General features: G+C 36.8%; 1 protein-coding gene across 4 annotated transcripts in view; it reads left to right on the top strand.

Annotated features, from left to right (window-relative positions):
• The window catches only part of BNC2 (basonuclin zinc finger protein 2), a 351,311-nt gene that overhangs the window by 13,112 nt on the left and 321,526 nt on the right, over nt 1-16,673 (top strand). Inside the window, exon 2 of one of the 4 annotated variants that reach the window (XM_084504856.1) lies at nt 7,916-8,072. The exons of the other annotated variants lie outside the window; for them this stretch is intronic. The gene's annotated coding sequence lies outside the window, so the exon portion shown is untranslated. The remainder of the gene's footprint in view (nt 1-7,915; nt 8,073-16,673) is intronic. 4 annotated transcript variants of the gene reach the window in all.

Here is a 16,673-nt window from a genome sequence, read left to right as displayed (position 1 = left end):
GTCAGTGACTCATTATACACTGATTTACAAACAACAACAACAACAACAACAAAACACTTTGGAGTTCTTGGAGTTCATAAGTTCCTAATTCTTGTGAGACTGTTACTGCAAGGTAACCTCTAGTAGGGATTTACAGCATGTCAACAGATTTGCACTATCCTGTATGTAGTTTCCTTCATTTTCAGTGCAGGGAAGCTACATCACATGTGCTGCAAACTGGCCGATACACTGTGAATCTTCCTCCAAACCACCTGATGATTTCTTCTTTGTTTAGCTGTCTTCTAAAAGTCAATGGGTATTTTGCCGTTGGATTTCATGAACTTAATGTCCCATCTGTATTACCAGAGCTGGAAGATGGCTGGGCAGTGGTATTAACTCTCTGCTCTGAAAGGATCATGGGAACTTGAGTTATGGCAAATATTCAATACTGTTTTTTAATGTCTTATGCTATAGACAGTCGCTCTATCTGACTCACTGTTCTAGTTATCCAAAACCTCATGGAACTGAGGAAAAAACATTGTAAAAGAGATGAGATAGTTAGTTCTTCTAAAGATGCAAGACTTCTACAAAATGAAAAAAGGAGGCAATTTTATTACAATTAATAATTGCAGAGTTAAAAAAAATAATAAAAATCAATAAATATGTGATCTATTATCAGCTGTAGCATGTAGTCATATGTTGATTACAAAGGATGTTAGTAATATAAACCTGTGGCATGTTGTAATGTTATCAAAATAGAAGTCTGTCTTAAATAAGGCAATATCTGTGAATAAACTTGATCTGGATGATCGGTGCCATGCCCAGGTGGAGCCCTATTTGACTATTTGTTGTTCTGAGGTGGATTGTTACATTGAGTGCACTGAGTTACAGTATCTACATATTTATCTACATATTTATCCATACTAGTCTTATACTATTACTTACATACAACACTTGAAATCCACCAGTGCATTTTGCATGCAGAATCAATGCTCGAAGTACACAAGATGAAGACTTCCCTTTGCTTTATGTGAAGCTAGTTTGCTAAATGTTGCCTCTGTGAGAGAGAGAGATTGAGATAAACAGTAATCTAGTTTCTGAGGAAGGCACAATTCAGACAAAGATAATACAGGGAGGTATTTTTGAGGTATACTCAGATACTGTCAACTTTGTTCTTTCTTCCCAAGATTTGGCTATTTTGTTTCCTGTTCTGCTTATGAGCTAAACTAATGCTGAGTGTGGCTCACTCAGCTTCTGTGCATCCAAAATGCACACTACATTTTGGGATGATGTTAAAGGTACTGGTTTTAACTGAGGAGGACTGAAGTCACAAGTGCTACACTAGCTCTGTCACCACAATTGTAATCAAAAAACAAACTCAACACTTTCAGCTTAAAAGGCATAGGCATTCCTAAAATGCTAAGTGTTCTTCATGGGAAGCCCTGTCTTTGGAAATTTTATTTCTTCCCTGATACAAACACAGAGAGTGACATCACAGGAACACTCTTTCCAAGCATTCAGCAAGGTCCATGTTTGTTTGTTTTTTTTGGTGTCTGAAGGAGGAAAAACAGGGTTATTGTCAGTTTTTGTCTAGATGGGACATGATATCTGCTGACAGAAGAAATATCACTGCCAACAGTGCTACATCATCTCCCTAAATAACATCAGCTAAGTTGATGTAGGGAGTATTGCTATACCCATTTGGGCAATTGCAAGGTATATTTTTTGTTTCAATTTTGTCTAAGAGTGTGAAATTAAAGAAGTTTTGCTGTACCTTTATAAGACAGTTAATATAACTGAAGTATCAGTTGTTATTTGTGTATCAAGAACATAAAGTATTTTCTAAACACCTTAAAATTCTTCTGTATTTCATACAAATATCAACTTCATGAATTTTCACCTGGAAGACCCCACTAATTGCTATCATTTTGCATACTTTAATGCATACTTTTCAAGATAGCTGCCCCACAGACTTAAGCACTCAGAATTTCATTTACAGAGACAGGTTCATTGTGTTCCCGTTACAGACAACTGAGACCAATGGGACTTCTGCTGGGAAAAAAAAAAAAAAAAAGACTTTTTAAGTACTTCTTTACAGGGAAAATGGAGGGCAAGGAGACATCAGGCATCTGAGCAAGCTTATTCAGACTAGTTGAAGACTATCGCTCTCTGTAGAATGAAACAAGACATCCATAAGGTTAATCCTTATGGAAATTTCCCAGTATATCTCATTTGGTGTCTCTGGTTGGTTTCATAAACTAAAATGTTTAGAAACCAGATATATAACTGAGCTGCTTAGAGTTCACTTACTCTGAATGGAGTCCTAAAGACCCTTTCAAGGGTATAGGCTGAAGGCATATTAATGATATGTCTTTAACACTAAAGTTCTTTTTTTTTCTAATGCCAAGATAAGTACTACTTGTATAATCCTTGCCTAATTTATTTTAGAATTGATAGAATTTGGTGTTTCATCCCAGATTTAAGATCCCATGCCCAGAGTCATTAAAGAAATCTTCTTTGATTTATATAAATGTTTTGTCATAATGTAGTCTTAGAGAAGAATGACACCCTTTCACTGAAAGAAAAGAAACTATTCAAAGGATTGAGTTTCTTTTTCTTAATTTGTAATATAGCCCATTTTTTTTGCTGCAGGGCAATCTTTTTTTCTTTACAGATTATGCAGGGTGTTTCAGCTGAATATGCTCATACCTTAAAAAATCATTTGGTGTGAGAACTTTTTAAGTTTGAGGGTGTTTTCTTTCTTTCTTTCTTTCTTTCTTTCTTTCTTTCTTTCTTTCTTTCTTTCTTTCTTTCTTTCTTTCTTTCTTTCTTTCTTTCTCTCTCTCTCTCTCTTTCTCTCTTTCTCTCTTTCTCTCTTTCTCTCTTTTTTTTTTTTTTTTCTCCTTTCCTATAATACAGTATACCCTGCCTTTGAGCTTTCAATTTAAGTCTTCTGTCATATACTGCCAAAAAGTTTGTTCAGAGCTCTGTCTGTGTTGAAACATGTATGCCTGTCCCAGTGTCATAACTAATTATATACCTTGTATGCTTACTTCTAGTAATTGGAAAGTAGACCTACCGCAGGATACGTTTTAGTATTAGATTGTATCTTGGGGACATGTTACAGAAATCAAGTTTCCACCAAGCAGCAACTTGAATTTGTAAACAGATATTACTATTTTAAGTACATCATCTCATGATTGTTTCTTGACATCTGTGTGTGTTTGTTTTAAAGTTGGGGAGAGGGTGTTTCTGAACTGTACCTCTGCATGGGTAGTAATTATATACTTAACCTACTTCTCTTCAACCACAGTATTCTGAAGTGTCTGTTGTCTCTAGTTGAAAAAGAGACCTCTTGTTTCCATAATGCCTTTCTGCAAATTTTGTTTGGAGGTTCAAAACTTCCCAAAAAATGTGTCTTTGCACAGTGCCTGGCTAAATTCTGCTTGGCTGCAATGCTGTTTTCGGTTCCTAACTTAACACAAGAGGGAGGATGGAAGGAGAGAGAGGAAGAGAGACTGGCATTTTGATTGGGAAAAAGCACAGAAGAGATCTAGGAAAAAACAACATTCATTTTCATCTTCTTATTTGTAGCATCATTAGCTTGTGCTTTGTGTGTATATTTACATCCATATCTGTATATGTGCATATGTATCTATGAATTTTTGTAGGTACATGCAGAAAGAGTGGTTCCTTGTGGTTATGTGTAAAGTTTTACTTTGCGTGCTCAGAGCTAGGCTAGCAAACAATGACTTATATGCATCAGCATGTATAAAATATGTGCTCCTTGTCCATGCCTGCTGAATGAAGACTTTGCCAGTCTTAAGTCTGAGAGCTTCACGTCTTGTTGCAATTAAAGTCTTACAACTGAGCATTTAATGCTAGTGATAGATTACAGTATTGTCAGGATGTGTTCTGATTTGGGGTTTTGTTGATTTACGAGACCACATTTTTATGGGAGTTGCATGGGTAGCTGCTGTTGTACATTAAAAACTCTTACTTTCATGGAGTATGTATCAGTGTTTTATTAAAACTACAACAGTACTGCTTGAATCTCTTCTAAAGCCTTTTTTTTTTTTTTTTTTTTTTTTTTTTAGATAAATCAGTAAAATAATAGATGTATTAATGTTTATGGCAGTTTTACAAGGAAATATTTTTTATTTATTTGATAGGAAGTGTTTGTTTCTCATTATGTAAAATGTCAGGTACTTCTTTTCCAAAGGAGGAAGGTTTCTTAAATAATGTACTAGTTATTTAAGTTTTCTTATTATCTCGTAGTTGCTGTATTCAGAAAACAGCATGATTTTGTCAAACTCTTTTATTACTGTGTATGGCATCTTCAAAATTAATCTGGATTAAATCACTTACTTTGAAAGTTTTTGACAACAAAATGTATATTTTAAGCAGTTCAAATGTCTTGTCAGGCAAATTTATCTTCCACTTTCCTCTCCACAATAGGCATTTTTAGAAGGTTCAGAGGAGGAGAAGACTGGGTCAGTTTGACCAGGGAAAGTATAATGCTGTCCCACATTCCAGTTTTATATCGTTTCAGAACTGATTTAATATCTCTTATAAAGACAGATAGGAGTGTACTGCATGTAATATCTTCAAGTGACTTTTAAACTTCAAATTTCTTTTTCAAAGACTTGCAAAAGTTTAGCCTTCTAATTTATTCAGAAGAATATCAATACAAAAGAGCACATTTTATATACATTTTTTTTAAGTACTTATTTTATTTGAACTTAAGTGATTTTATTCTCTCTCATCTCTTTTAACAACTCTCCACTTACCCATGGCTTTGAAACACTTAAGAGCAAACTAAGCCAGCTATTTGAGCAATGGGAAAATTGGAGATAGAGCTGTCTAAGAAACAACTGCACCTTAGCCACCGAAGACGAAAGGAGTCTGGGTATTTTCCTATGCCACAGTCTTGGAAATTTGTCTTCTGTATCTGCCACTAATTCTTCTCCCAGTTGATCCTTCTCTGTTGCTGTTGTTGCTACAAAGGAACAAGAGAGTTTTGCCCCTATCCTTCAGCCACTTAGGGTGACCATTATTGTAGACTGCCTCTGGAAACCTTATCCAAAGGTTTCCACAGCAGTAGCAGAGAGAAATTGACATGCACTTCTGGTCACAAAAATGTTGATTATCAATGAAAACAAAACTACAAGTATAGAATAGGGCCATGGAGCTATCAGTCTGCAAGGTCAGATAGACTCCACATCAGTTCTGTTAATTTTGTCTTTGAGAGGCCTCTCATGCCACAAGGACAAAAAAAAAAGTTGAAGTACAAGCTCCAAATTCCTTGGAAGTTAATGACCCTTGCCTGAAAACAGGATTCGTATTTGCCCATAATTCTGAGGTTTTCCAGTTTTGGCAGCTAGTGTATATCAAGGTTTCCATATAGAGGATTAGAATATGTGTTGACCAGTACAGTAAAGAAGAATGAAGCAACTAATAGCAGTATTGATAAACTAAATATCATTTGACAGTAAAGGAAGCATTGTATCAGTAAGCTAATTTTTGGCTGACAAGGATAAATAACCATTAAACAATGCAAAATAACTAGTGAATATAAAAAATAACTGTCTGGGAGAATCTTTCCATACTTGTAAAAAAAAGTTGTGGCAGTAGAAGAAGATTTGTCCTGATAGTTTTCTCTGTAACATGTAGCTAAACATTGTAGTTTTATGTGATCATTGTTCATATGATAGACCTTCTGAATGTTATGGTACTCAATGTCTAGACTATAAAACTAAAAAATGTTACATTACTCAAATATTTACAATATAAAACTAAAAAGTTGATAATGTGCATTATTATGAAAAAATGATGTGAGGTTTTTCCTTCTCACTTGATTCTTTCAACTATTGCAATACTAATTTTACAGCAATAAGCAGTATGATAATTGTCATTTACTCTATAGTACCATTTCTTAGGAAATAGAAAGGCAAAAAAGTGAATTCAGTTTAATTTGCACATATATGGCTTGATTTTGAAGTACGAGTGTGTAAGCAATGCAGTAATGGATTCAGCTATGAGAAATGGGATTGAGTTCTTAGTTGTGGCCGTGTATCTTAGTTCTGTATTATGAGTTTAGAAGGATTAGAGGAAGTTTGGTAACATTGATTTTATGAATATGGTGCAGATACAAAAATACGGACTTGTTTTGCCAGCAGTTATCCACTCTGCTGCTGGTTTCTCTCAGTTATTCACTGTCTCAGTTTTAAGCTTCCAGACAACTTTCAATACACATGCAGAAAACATCTCTGATGTCACTGTCATTAAGGTAACGTGTACTGATTTACATTTTATTCTTCACAATGATTTATTTTTTAAGCAAGTTTACTGTATTTTTTGAATGTTTTACAACACATACAAAAAAGGAGTAAAACGCTGAAGACATTTAACATCCTGTTTCATTACATCCTCTTTACTGTTTTATATTGAGTGTATAAATGTGAGAGTATATAATATTTGCATCTAATGTATATGGAAAACAAACAAACAAACAAAACCCACAAAAACCTGCATGGAAAAACTCAAAAGACCTGAGTGTATGGCAGTGCTGTTATCTTTCGCCTAGTGTGCAACATATTATTCTGTTATGCCTCTTGGGAAGACAGAGATCATTTTTAAGCTCCACAAAGTTGAATGACTTTTGTTGTGCAAAAATCCCTGAAAACAAAATCCCATCAAACCAGACCCCCAGCATCTGGTTTTCATCTGCTCTGATTGTATCAAGAGGAAACAATCCCATATAGATGAAGAGTTGTATTCACCATGATTTAGATCCCTAGTGTGTTCGCAAGGGTTGAAAGAACTGAAAGAACCACTATCCAGAACTCCAAGGAACACACTTGTCTGACACAGTTACTGAGTGTAACTTTTTTGGTCTTCTAGTGTTACATGTATGTTTCTCTCATTTTTCAAGAGCTTTTTGAAGCTAAATAGATTTATATTTATTTATTTGTATCCAGAATCATTATATACAGGGACATTATGCTTTCATAAAATAAAAGCACTGTTTGTTATTTTATTCATTTCAGTACTATCAGTATCACAGCAGTACTTGCTCAAGAGGACAGCGTGGGTCTGGTTCTCTCCTTAATACTTGTTGCCCTTTTCCCATTCCCACAAATGCCTGCCAGACCTGTGATAGAGTAACAAAAATTCAGTTTTAACAGACTCAGAAACGTGATTGGTGCTGTCTGGACTGGGAAGGAAGGATTCCAGAAACATGATAGATGGTAAGATGAAGCCCTTCCCCAGTGCGAAATGAAGTCCGTGCCTAATTTGGAGATAACATAACATCTGGTTCCTTGACTGATCTGACTTACTCTGAAGATCTGCAGAGGACTACAATATGTCTTGTACATATTTAGTATTTTGGAGGGTTTGAACTCCAGCTGTGCTCCCTCTGATAAATGATGAGCTAGAGAGAGAGAGATGAGCAAACTTCAGGTGTCTATAAGCAAAAGGCAACAGGAACAAACCAAATTAGTGACAAGGAACATGTTCTAATGGATTAATTTAAAATAAAAAGGTCTTTCCTGAAGCCTTGATATTTATATTGGTGGGAAATTTACTGTAGTAAATTCAACAGGTGCAGGCAGGGCCAGTGTCTTCGCTGGTTGAGTAAAATAATAGAGTTTGAATCAGAGTGAATTAAAAACAAAGCAATGTAGCAACTTTATAATAGTCCAACACTCTGTAATGTTGCCCCCAAATGAATGTTAGGTCAGTATTTTGGCAGATTTTACATCAGTGTATTAATATGAGCACAGATTTATGTCCCTGACTTCAATAGGGATTATATTTAAAATTTATTTAAAACTTATATCAATTCTTAGTACTTTTCTTAGCTATTCCTGTGTAAGGTACCTTCTTACAATTTTGATTTTTTTGATTCTTGTGTTTTATAATCTGTTTTCAGTAATAGGCATACCTGGTACGAATATGTTGACTTCTCAGAAGACATCAGTCAGGTGAATACTGCTGGTTGAATTGAATCCCACTGGAACAAGTACATCTTTTAGCACAAGGATTTACAAGATGTAACTAGCTTCCCATCTAGTCTAATTGACTTCTTTGTGAGTATGCAGACGTTTATCGGCTAAGCCTCTGGTTTGTCTACATGAAAATGTTTTTCCTTCACCAGATGTAGTTTAAGTTAGGAGCTTTTGCATTCTCTTGAGCCCCTTTAGGCAAAGCACAAAGGCTTATTCTGAACTCTTAATTAAAATAGGTGGTTTAATTGAAGCATTGTTTCTCCTATTCCACTCTCCTAACTAAACTTTCAATCAATGAGTCTTTATGATTGTTCTGGACAGTAAATATATGTATGCCAAAACCCAAGAAAGAAAAAATAAGTAGGTGACCTGCAGAATTTTTTGACAAAGCAACTCAAATTCTTCCCAACATTCTACATATTATCTGGAAGGTACCTGTATTTCTGAGTATTTTTTGGATGAAAATACTCAGAAAATGGATTTTCAATAATAAACCTTAGTTTCTAGAAGATGGCAGCTCAAGTTACAAAAATATGCTCGCATGTAGCATAAAATATGTTAACAGTATGGGACTGGGTCTTAAAATTACTCAGAAATGTTTGTTCTTACTAATCTTACTGCACTAACCAAAAGACTTTTCCATTGCTTGTTATGGGTTGAAATGACTTCCAATAATGACTGTGCTGGATATTGAGAAATGCTTAGTCTGAATGATGCAACTTAGATAGGTAGGTTGAACTCTTTATGTGAACTCTTTATGAAAAGCTAAATGCTCCAATTGCAAAATGATACCTTGCACTTTCCCTGTCCTATGTTCAGTCCATGTGATGGTTATTACAGTTGATGTGGTGAGCTGATGATGGCTAAGGGCCAAATGACCACCCAACAGCTCACTCCTTCAGTCCCAACTCCTCCCTGCAAGTGCCACAGGAGGGATGGGAAATGGGGGGCTGTGGTCAGTCTCTAGCAGCTCGTCTCTGCTGCCACTTCCTCCTCACACTTTTCCCCTGCTCCAGTGTGGGTTCTTCTCTCCATGGATGTCCTCTCCATGGGCTGCATGGGTTCAAGCTACTTCACTGTGGTGGCCTCCACCGGCTGCAGAATAATCCTGCAGAATAATCTCTGCTCTGGTGCCTTCATCCTCTACTTCTTCTCTGACAGTGGCGGCAGTGGCGTTTCTTTACTTTTTTTTTTTTTTCTTCTTCCCCCCTGTGTTTGCCTATGCAACATTTTGACCTTTCTTAAATCCATCTCCCTTGAGGCACCAGCCACAACTGCAGGGCTGCTCTGTGCCCTGTGGTAGGGCCACTGGAGCCGACCACGTCCAGCGCAGGGCAGCCCCAGCCTTGGCCTCACCTCACAGAGGCCTCTGCAGCCACCCCACCAGCACCTGGCCAAGCATACCCACTACAATTGAATAAGGAAATATGACTGTACTTTGATTTACATTAAGAATTTCTGTTGCTGTTGTTCTTGTTTTTCTTTATGCTTGCTTGTAAGCTTGAGAGTTTATTAACTGTTACTATTTTGTGGTGGTAGTATACATGAGTTGTTTGGGGCTTTTTTGTATAACTTCTGAGTCATTCCTTAACTTACATGATTTGTAGATTGGCCGCCCACACCAATTAACATGGAGAGAATCTAATTTGTTCCATAGCAAAAGTTTTTTTTTTTTCTTCTTTCCTGTAACCATTTAGATAACATAGGATGTATGTGTGGCAAGATGTGCGCAAGCAACAAGGTTTGTGGAGATAGGGTGTGCAACAGTACATGCTCACTTAGGACTTGTTAGGACTTGGCTCAGTCAGCCATTGGAGTAGGTAGCTGAGATGTAAGCATAACAACTCTGGTTATACACAGCTGAAGTATTTGGTATAACTAAGAGTACTTTAGTTGTTGTACTGCATATGCTTCCTAAGCAAAGAAAAATTCTGTGCTTAAAATCCAGTACTCCTGATTAGATGAAAAATGAAGTTGTTCAGTACTGTCTTACAGAATAGAGGAGTCCGACCCATTAGTGCTTCATGGTATCTAGGTCCTTAAGGTCTTGTTACCATGATTGTAATTTAACATTAAACATGCTAGGCTAAAATAATCATAAGACAGATTTATTTTTCTTCTTTTTGAGCTAGGTATTTTTTCTCAGACAGTCATTAACTGTTAGAAGTCTGTGATCATTTACATTACTTGGCGTGCTGTTTGGCAGTGTTATGTTTTGCTGTATTTTCTTGGAAGGCAAAGAGTTTCCTATGAAAGGCGAATTTTTGGCTTTCTATAGTCCTTTCCCAATGAGGTCCCATTGCGTGGAAGACTATGTGGAGAGATCAGCAGTGATGCAACTTTGTCTTCTTGCCATACATCTCTTCAGATGATTAGTTCTCTGGTTGTCTGGATAATATTTTTAACTATGTCTAAATATGGAAAGAGGGAACCCTGCTGAAGATTTACTAATTTGTTGCTTATCACAGCTAGTCCACCATGACTTTCATTGTTGTCAACTAGTATTATTTCTTTGCCCCAGATCTGCTGATATCTGACTCGAAAAAAGGTAACTGCAAAACTTTTGGAACCTCTTCAGTTCAGCCATCTTGAGAAGTGACACGGTGTAATCTTCTCTCTCCAGTTAATAAAATGTCGATGTGTTTTGAAGCCCACTTCATTTTTAAACAAACAAGTGTTTGTATTAAGGCACTTTGTAAGTGCAGCTATCTCTAATTAAATTAATTCTTCTGTTTCCTATAAGTTTGCAATATGGTGCAAGAAATTTCTGATAGGTGTTTTTTGGAGGAGGGTTTTGACACTTTCCTTTTCCAGGTTTAGACTGTCTGAGACACTGAGAACCCATATAAATAAAGTAGTAAGGAATCTGGCAACATGTGGTGTTTTGTTTTGTTTTGTAAATTCATAATTGAGGAATAATTATAAAATTATTGACTTTTGATGTTTAAACATTTATTTTAAAACCTTTTTAAACAAATAAATAGATAAAATACTTCTTAAAAGACCACATGAATCTGTTTTATGACTGTATTTTGAAGTTCTCTTATACAGCTTTTAACATTAGACTTTTTTTTTTCAAGATTTTCTTTCTCTCTTTTTATTATGGAATGTATGGAGGAATTCCTATGACATGTTAAATTTCACTTGAGTTTAGCAGAAATTGGCCCCAGATGTAAGTTTTCTTTATCCAGCCCTAGAGTGCCTGAACATAGAGTACTTCTTCCAAAGGCAGAGGTTGTGTGTGTTCCTGTCTGAAGTCTTGGGCTGAGCCAATCTTGACTGCACAGAATAAATTCAAGACCGTTTTTCTTGATATTTTGCCTATGGATTTACTCCTGCCTCTGTGAAATTACAGCAAAATACTTTCATGGTGCTATGGTGTTGCACTGATCTCCTGATGCCACAGCTTTTTTTTTCAGGCAGACTATTTTACAGACTATTGTATCTTCATAAGGGCCTCACACAGGTGCATGTTTGTGATTAGATTTTTCATAGTTTTTTAGATCAGGACCATAAAGCCCAAAGAATAAAGCTGCCCTTTAGATATATATTTTTAACTGTCGAACAGCTGCATCATAATTTTTAAAATGGGTAGGAAAGGAACCCTAACAATAACCCAGATTATTACTTTTCTCCCTGTGTAAATATAAATACATGTTGATGATAATTACAAATAGATATTATTTATCACTTACTAAAAGTGATGTCGAGAAAAGTGGATAAGCTGGTGGCATATCTGGGGTGGGGGGCAAGCTAAGCCCAATTTTTGAAAATGTAAATTATCTTCAGGTTTGCCCTTTTCAGCAATGCAATAAACACATTGCTGTATAGTATAGGGAAGGGAACAGGCCAAATTTTTTCTGTGAGAAGGGACTTGGAATGTAGGAGCAGAATGCCTTTAAAAAACAACAACAAAAAAAAACACTCTATTGACACACAAGCATTAGGAAGCAAGCATCATGAAACCCCTCTTCCTTTCCCCCTCCCCCTGGAAGTTCATATTTCAGTTTGCTCCCAAAAGCTCACAAGTCTGAGCCAGACAGAAATTCACAGAGGCTGCGGCAGTCCCACAGAGGCCACTCAGAGGAGGGACAGAAATGGAACAATCAAGCCCAGTCCTCGCCCCTCTCAGCCTGCCAGGCTGCACAGGTCCACAGGGTGACTCTTGCCTGGCCCTTGACTCCATTTCCCTGCCTCCTTTCCTTTCCCTCCCCTCAATCCCAACTCTCTGGAGTCAACCGTGAGGCCATCCAGTCATACGTTGTCCATCAGATGTGTTTACTTTTTCCGTGACAGCCGACACATCTGGAGCACATATTCAGGTTATTCCAGTGCCACTAGACACATTCCACAAGATCATTTCAGCGGTTGTTATGGCGATCTTCTTCCCTCCAGTGATTTTCAAGTTGCATGACAGAAATAGCTTGAGCTAACCGGGGGGACAAAAGTCAACGGGATCAGGAGGGGCTTCTTTCACAGAATGAACTAATTAGTGACCCTGCTTTCTTCACAGGGCAATGAGCATATGGTTTAATAAAGTGAGTCTGTGACACTTTTTTTTTTTTTTCCTTGTCTGTAGGCAGAGCTGTCACTGGCTGAAAACTTTCCTGTTTTTACTGGTGGGACCGTAGTCTGCTGTCTTTCAACAGAGTTTACTTCACAAGTAGAAAATGTTTGCTCCTGAGAGTTTAACTTCAGAACTTTTCCTTGGCTACAGACTGCCTAAGTGTAGCAGGTCCTTTAGCTTAAAGAGACAGAGCTCTCTTCACACTGGGGCTGTCAGTAGCCATGTGCAGCTTTATGCTAGGCTAGGAATTCCAATTCTCTCCTTTGTGCGTCTCTGCTCCTGAGCATTTGCGTGGGCTTAGGGGCGGGTAGGTGCTTACTGGTAAAGCCATAGCATTGAGGAATTTCTTGTCGAGTACAGCTAGTGTAGTACGTGAACTATTAAAAGTCATCCCTGTTTTACGCCTCTTGTTTATATTAGTTGTGAGCTCTACAGTCTTACATTTCAGCTTTCTTAGAAGAATTTCAAAATTTTTGCACTTATTACAGTTTATATTTTGTTTACATTAGCAGTTTTACTGTGGATTAAAGCAGAGCACTGGATGCTATTTTTAAATTATATTTTGTTAATAAAGAATTCCAAGTTTACTTTGATCTCATTTTTCTAATGTGATACAAACTGCATTTTTTTGGTGTATTTACAGAACATTGTTGCCATAGCTCAGTTCCATTATGATGAAATTTCTGTTAGATTTCACACTTGATTAGTAAGCAGTAAAACACCAAATAAAATATGTGGATTACTGTAAATTATCTAAGATCATGATCGGAGTTATAAATACTTACATGTTGCCATAAATTTAGAAAGCCATCCTTAAACATACTTGCTGTTGTTAAGCCTTTGCAGTAGTAGCAGTATTAACAAACAACAAGGCCTGTGAAAGCAGCAGCATTCTCACCATAAAGCACCATTTTTCCATCGTTAGCATGTTGGGAGTCCATTGTACTTCTAAATCTTGTATTGGTGTCAGATTAATTCATGAGTTCTGAGCATAACTACATGCAGAAAGAGTGTGTGCATTTATAATTGCATGCACTATTTTGAAATCCCATGGTGCTATATTCAAAGTGAAAATTAGAGAGGTAAAGGTTTTGTTTAATTATTTGGAGGCTGTCTAATTGCTTTTAAATTAGGGAAATATGACAGACAGTGACATACAGAAGGAAAGGGAAGAAAATAAAACAGAACCTTGATTATAAAGCAAATGATTTTCTCCTTTCTTCGTTAGTACTGGAGATGGTTTTTCCCCATCTTACACATTCCATTTGCATGGTTACTGTTGAGACTGGTCACCAAGACTGCTTGAAATACCTGCCCTCAGGAGGGCTCTAAGGGACACAGAAAGGTCACATAATTAGACCTGATTTTAATTCATAGAGACCTGTTTGTCACTGCCTCTTTATGTTTCTGCTAGTTACATGTTATTAACTGGAGTGAATTCTAGGACCTAAATTAGATACTTAAGTATGTAATATGCAGCACTGAACTCAAGTTAGAATGCTGAGGATAGTTATAAAATTATGTTTCCCTCACCAGATGTAACTTTGCAGTAATTAAATCTAATGAAATTTAAGTATTGTAGTCACTGTTTTGGTAGCTATTTCCAAGTCCTATTGGTAATATCACTTAAATCATGGTAATTAATGCCAGTTATCTGGGAAATTTAATAAACAGAAATAAGGTGCTATACTAACCCTTATTTAAGAAAAAAAAATAAATTAAACAATTACACTACCATCAGGCTTTCTCTATTTTCATTCCTGTCAGGGATATTTTGTTATAATTATGTCATCACTGGAAGCTTTTTTTTTCCTTTCCTCCAAGTGATATAATCTTTTTCTTCATATTTAGACTTAAGTTTTTCATCTGCATTTCACTGCTTTCTTTGGAACATACTTCTAATGTTGGTTTTAATGTCAGGTTGTTCAGCTGCTGACTTCTCTGGAAGTTGGTGAGAAGAGGATGCTTATTTAGAAACAGTCCCCTCCACCCCCCACCCTCCCACCCTTGAATATCTAGAAAAATGGCTTTTGTTGCAATTTGCCTATGTGCAAATTTGAACACTCCTCTGCAGTCTGTTAACTAGGAGAAACTGTATGGAAGTCTGCCCTTTTAGCACAGTATGCAACGTTTGTACTATGAGGCTGGAACTTGAGAGTGCTTTTGTACTAGGAACAGATTATCATCATCAGAATTGAACCCCAGTCTTGGATTTCATTCCCATGTCAAGCAGCAGTTTTATTAAGACAACAGAAAGCAGCAAGCAGCTTAATAGCATCAGGCAGATACTGTAATTGTGTTGTACAGATGGCTTGCATGTAACATCTAAATAAATAGTGGGTTCAGACTGGTAGTGATAAAGCCAGCTATGATGGTTTTCCCAGTTGTGAAATGTTTGTGTAAAGAATGACCTTTTTTGTTTTTGTTCTAGCCTGACAGCTGAAGATGCTTTTAAAACCTTCTAGTCACTTAGAGTGAAGCTATACAACTCTGGTTTGGTAGCTTTAAAAGGCAGATCATATCCATCACTGAAATAGCAAGTCTCAGGGTTATGAGAGAAGATTGGGGATAGGAGATGAGAGCTGCTCAGTCCAGTTTACATTTGTCACTAGTGACTAGCTTTTAAAAAATGTATTAGCTGTGCATGGTGGTAAGTAAGTTCCAGCTGCAGGGGATTACTGCTCTGAGTGGGTCGGGGAGCTTGGAATGCATTCAGTTCCATCAGGGGATTTGTGTCCCTCGTCATTAGCCTTAACATTACTAAAGCACTAAAGATTAAGAACAGACCAGTGTCACCTGCTCAAAACTTTGGAAAACTCGCCAAAGCCATTATAAACAAAGCAAAACAAAAAGTAAAGAAAAAAAAATCCCCAAAAGAGTTCATAATAAAAAAATCCCAAAGAGAGTTCTCACACTTTGGTGAAGACAGTATACAGCATAACATTTTGGAGAAGGAAGAATATCCCTTATAAGTCTTCTAATACCAACTAAAAGATTATGAAAGTGACATGAAGGAAACAAAAGAAAATATCTAGATTTTGGCAAAACACAAGGTATCTGTGGATAAATTATTCTCCCTACTTAATGTGTCATAATACTAATTTACACCACAAACACCTCCACAAATACCTTCCTGTTAATGAACATTTTTGTGGGGAGTTTCAAAATCAAGATATGCTGCAATTTTAAGGAAGTATTTCCAAGGGCTTTAGTCTCACAGGTTATGAGTGAAGAGTTTTACTGTGTTTTTTCAGGATACTTTTTTTTTTTTTTTTTTTTTTTTTTCAATAGTAACGCAAGTGAGCACCACAGAGCTTTACTTTTTTCAGGGATTTTGAAATTCAGTTTACATGCCAGCAAGCAGTTTAGTGGCAGGAAGTCTTTCCTAGTAGTGCAGTCATGAACTGGTAAACTAGAAGCATCTGTAAAAATTTAGAGGGAGTATCAGCTTTCTCAAAGCTCCAGCCCAAGACTAATGAGGTGCAAATGATAGCGCTGCATAACCCTTCTCCACCCCAATTGTGGAATGAGATATTGCGACAGAAAGAAATAAAGAAATGAGACAAAGATTTCAAAACTTACAGTGCCCTGAAACAAGTACAGGGTTTTCAGAAGACTTTCAGATGGTTGAGGTGGGACAACCTGCATATTTTGCTAGGAAGAAATTCATACCTCCTTCCTCAACCGCAGACATATTTCCATGGCACCAAATACTGACAGATGGAGGTTGTGGAGCACTAATTATTTCTTTTTTTCTGCATGTGTGTGAAATTTTACCTGTTGATGCAATTGTTATTATTAGCAATTGCTCTGCTAAGAAATAAACTTCTGCAAATCCGCATCTTTGATGGATCCTGTCCTCTGCTCCCATTGCAGAAAGAGAAGAAGGGGGTAGAAATATAATTTATTTGAAGGAATACATCTGGGGTGTGATCTGCTGTATCTTAACACCAGATGGCAGGTTTAGGCTGACAACTAAAACCTAGTTTAGCCTGGTCAAATGGCATCTTAATCTCTAACTTTCTCTGACCATACAAGAGAGGGACTACTGTAAAATCACAGCAATTATTTGCACTCGGACTAAGAAGTCCTCCTCCATTTAATACTCTCTCAGA

This window comes from Aythya ferina (genome assembly GCF_964211825.1).
Source record: "Aythya ferina genome assembly, chromosome: Z".
Taxonomy (NCBI): Eukaryota; Metazoa; Chordata; class Aves; order Anseriformes; family Anatidae; genus Aythya; species Aythya ferina.
This window is presented reverse-complemented; position numbering and strand designations above follow the sequence as displayed.